Source organism: Magnolia sinica, chromosome 14 (assembly GCF_029962835.1).
Source record: "Magnolia sinica isolate HGM2019 chromosome 14, MsV1, whole genome shotgun sequence".
Lineage (NCBI taxonomy): Eukaryota > Viridiplantae > Streptophyta > Magnoliopsida > Magnoliales > Magnoliaceae > Magnolia > Magnolia sinica.
In genome coordinates, this window is record NC_080586.1 from 21,316,282 (window position 1) to 21,320,966 (window position 4,685).

A 4,685-nucleotide genomic window follows, 5' to 3' on the forward strand; every position below is an offset into this window, starting at 1 on the left:
AAGTATAAGTTACATGAAAACCAAAATATCTGCTCTAATATGTCATATACCAACCTGAACTCAAAAAATGAAAAACAAAAGCTAAAAATCGAGTGCATTTGATTTTACAAAAAGTCTCAATTACACACCCATAATTACATGTCCTTTCATAGCGTCTCTTGATTTGGTTTTAACTTTCCACCACATTATTCACTAAAAGACTAACTAGTCACTAAAAGGCACCATGAGACACAACCAGGAGTCAGTAGAAGACACAACCAAGAGACAAAATAATCCTTTTATTTTGAAAATTCACAACACCCATATCCAAGTTTAACTCAAAATACCTTATCACATCCAACTGGCCCAGTGGTACAACCCTTTCTTCGATTTTGATATAATGCAAGGCCCCGCATTGCAGCTACTATGTAGGCCTCAATCGCACCATCAGTTCAGACCAACTTGGTTTTGCCATCCATTTTGTTTCATACACTGTGAACAACTCGATTTCCAGGCCCCCCAATATATAAGGTGGGCCACATGTCATCATAGACATGTGCCCAGCTGGGCCATACATGCATTTGTAGAAATAATTAAGCCCTCTACATGTTCTCAAATCAAGTGTTAGATCATCATACATACCTTGGTCTCATCCTTTTGCAGTGTGATGGTGCGGAATGTGCTTTCATCGGATGGTGCGGATGTGCTTTTCAGCTTCTTCATTTAAAAACCTAATAAAAAACCACTCGGGAAAAACTTGGCTGCAAAAGAAAAAAAAACCACTGAAATTCCACCCTAATCTGACCACCATTTCAGCACTAATTCAAAGATTCAAAATTCCCACCTTTTTTTTCCATTCAAAATCCTCTTGAGAATAAAACCCACATGCAGAAACATGAAATCTCACCTCACTAAATCACAAAAGTCCCATCTTTATCATACAAGCATCCTTAAAATTCTCCTAAAAACAAAACCTAAAATGTCAAATTCAATCCTTCAAGCAAACAAAACTCAAGATGTCAAATTCATTTCCCCCAAGCAAACAAACTTGAGAAATCATGTCCTTAAAGCTATTATAGCTACAATTAGCACTAGAATGTGAGGAGAAAATAGTTTCAAAATTACCTGATTTTATCTTTCTCATCTAGAGCCTAACTGGATGTCCTTTGAACTAGTTCAGTCAATGGTCGATGCTTAGGACTAAAACAATACGTCCGATTTTCCAAGTAAATTGACAGTTTCCTCTCATAATTTGAAAATAGTAATTCCATTAGCACGTAAAAACTTAGCCGCCATACTGGTTCCTGCAAACAAAAGATATACAAAATAGTTAAAAAGAAAGGAAGGTTATTGAGTGTTCGTTGAGGAAACAATATTAACATCTAATCATAACTAAACTAGAAAAGGTACCGACAAAGAGAGAACTTTAGTTACTCAGTAAATAGGCATATAGGATACATTAGTTAAAAGATAAAGGAGAAGCACAATATGCTATTGAACTGGATGTTAACAATCACCATAAGAGCTGCCAGCGAATACTTATGCATAAAAAATAAAAATAAAATAGAGTCCTAAAGTGAAGGGTTATCTTTCTAAACCCAGTAGCATGTTTCCTGTCATACTGTACTTCCATAAGCACAAAATAGCCTAATACAGGCCTTAACCTCCGGTAATCATGAATGAGGTTGCCAAAGAGATCCAAAGCTTGCCTGCAAATAGAAAGAGCCATCGACCTAATCAAATAGAGTTACTAGAATATTACAATTCAATTTCACATTGCATCCAAACACACTCTGAAACCGCCTCAAGCAAGCACAAGTCACAGCCAAACAAAACAAGAGTATATACCGTCTGCTTGAGCACATGCTCGATCAGGAGAAAGAAAATTGCAGGCCTCCCCAAAACAGGCCTGTAACTACTCCAAATCTCCTAAAACATTGTAGCTTCCAAGCACTTTGTTCGCAGGTTCTCTAAGTTCTAAAATAGAGCTAATGATGATGTATCCCCATTAAATCTGTTATCAAATGATGTTGGTAATGCTCTTGGCATTTGCTGAATAGCTACTGCATTGCTCTGAATCCGGTTCAACTGTTTGATACATTCTTAGTTTAAAAACAAAGGTAATGACCATCATTTTTGTTCTTATAAAATGTATGGAAATTTAGCTCATGGAAGAAGTCAACGGGAAAATCCATACAAACCTTGCTATGCCCTTTAACAACCAGCACCATGGATTGGGTAGAGTTCCCAATTTCTTTTTGAGCAGTTCTCTATTAGTGCACATACATATCAGAGCTACTTGTTAAATGGAACCTTGTGTCCTGTGAACAGAGTCTCTATGTCTAGCTAAGGACTTCTTCCATAGAATTGGCAGTCAAAGCTCTCGCAATAATCTCACAAGAACAAAGAAATTAAGGAAAGAATACACTCCCAAGCATTTCAAGCTAATCTGAATAAGCATATATAATTCAATAAGGAAAGAACACACTCCCAAAGGACGTAAATCATCTACAATACTTCTTTTACAAAATATGTAAGGAAATAAATTATATGCAATAAAAGTTTACCTACCAATCAAATCCCACCAGATTAGTATCACATGAGCAGCACCCAATCCTATACGGTATGTAAAACAACAGGCCGGACCCATTATCATCACACTATCATTCTAACACTACTGAAAACATCTTCAATTTGCACTTGATGAACAGATCGAGTATCACACCTAGCCACTGATACATGTGCACAAAGGTGGGATGCCTTATGCATGTTTGTGGGCTTGGCAAACATTTGAACATTAATATATTACTAGTAATTCAAATCAAACCTTTAAAACTGTGGACCGTGTACATGGCAGTTTGCAAGAACAACAGTCCCAATGCATAAAATGCAAATCACAATAAAACATCTCATCCTAACATATTGAAGGGGAAAAATCAGTAAAATGCAATTTTTGAGGAATGGAGTTGAATGCACCGAAGTGTATCTGACCCATTGTTTGACATTCCTGATGGCAAAACTGCATTCCAAGCACTTGAAGGTCCCTTGTAAAAGCTTTGGCTGGACCTCATTCATCTGTGTCTATGGGAGATTGGAAAATGTGTATGATGACAATGACAACCAAGTGAGATTAGAGCATGGGTTAGATTCGTAGTTGCGGATAACAAAGGAACATCCAGATTGAGCTCAAGTAATTCCATGATATGAAGGACAAACCTGATGTCGAATCCACAAATTGCCCATTGAATACGGGAATGTAGCCTTGCTTGAATACAGGGAAGTCCCTTGTTGATCTAAAATAGTCAAAGAGAATTACAATTAAAAGAAAGAAAGAAAGAAAAAATCAATCATACACAGTCTAACATATTTGTACTTCATGTGCAAGAGCTTCACCTAAATGACCCAAGTCGTGCTGTTGTGTATGTAGCTTGCCTAAGCAATCCAGCTGACAACCCCTGGAAAAAAAAAGAAAAAAAAGAAAAAAAAGAAAACCACTACATCTTAGACACCTTAAAACAAAAGGCCTCAAACAAAAATGGGATGTAATACTTTGAAACCTTGAACAGGTTGATAAAGCCAAAAAATAGTTAAAAATGATAAATTGCATAAAGAAAAAACAATATCAAGTCACAAAAAGGGCATCTCTAAGACTCTAACAATGAACTTGCAGATAGATTGTGAAAGCTTTTACCACTTGCATTAAGAATCCATAAATCATTTAGAGAACAAAGTAAATAAAGTTACAAAACGTTTAAAAAAATTAATACAAGTGGTTAAAAAATCAAGTAAAATGGTATTAGATGGGCAGTGATTTGAGATGCACTAGTGTTTCGCGAGTGGGGCAGGTGTGCTTTGAAATTGGCATAAAACATTTGTCACTGATTTCTCTCAGTTCAGCATTTGCAGCAATTTGATTATGGAGATGAGAGCACTAACAGACGGGTTTCGGTAATATTCATCGTATTGTTGTTGAAAGTGCTCACAAATATGGTAAATAATGACCAAATGAAAGATTGTTTCCTTTTGCATTGGCTGAAGATCTCTTTTGTCCAGTGTTTAGGGAAAGAGTACAATTGCAAATCATCTAGTAAATTATGTAGTCTAAGTTCATTCTTTAACCAACCATCTATTGTTTCACCTTTCTATTGAGTCTAAGAGAGTGTTTGAATGCACCATATTTCATGAAATAACATAAAATCTTACACCCTAAACTATTTTTGGATGATACATTGCTTGTTCAAATGCTTTGGATAGTGTGTTGGAGGTTGTCTTATACAGTTAAAACCCTCCTTTGATGCATTTGAATTCCTTTGATCAATAAAGCTCAATCCATTCCCTTTGATTGCTCATGTTTTTGGTCTCCAACGCAGAGGTGAGAACCCCCACCATAGATACATTACTACCATGCAATCCCATATCAACATGACCTTCATAATCAATGCCACACAAATGTCCAGTTAAAACAATATGTGAACGTCCTATCTCATCAGATTTTGGCACACTAGGCACTTTCCATAGTGGGACCCACGGAATGCATGTTTCCAAAAACCGGTAGACAGGACAGGCAAACCCTGGGTATTGTGGCCAAGTGCAAATTTGAAGAGAGAGGAAATCTTCATCAACCCCTTTCATGGGATCCCATCAACACACGGGTAACAAGTATTCTTTTCTTTTCTTTTTCTCTTTCTTTATTATTTCTTTTTCCT

General features: G+C 36.5%; 1 long non-coding RNA gene across 1 annotated transcript; it reads right to left on the reverse strand.

The window, feature by feature from the left end:
* Nucleotides 1-750: 750 nt before the first annotated feature.
* Nucleotides 751-3,277, reverse strand: LOC131225487 (uncharacterized). The gene is made up of 4 exons (XR_009161368.1): nt 3,196-3,277; nt 2,971-3,060; nt 1,105-1,283; nt 751-940 (listed from the first exon to the last, which is right to left on the reverse strand). It is a non-coding gene; the product is annotated as an uncharacterized LOC131225487 (long non-coding RNA).
* Between the last annotated feature and the right edge of the window lie 1,408 nt (nt 3,278-4,685).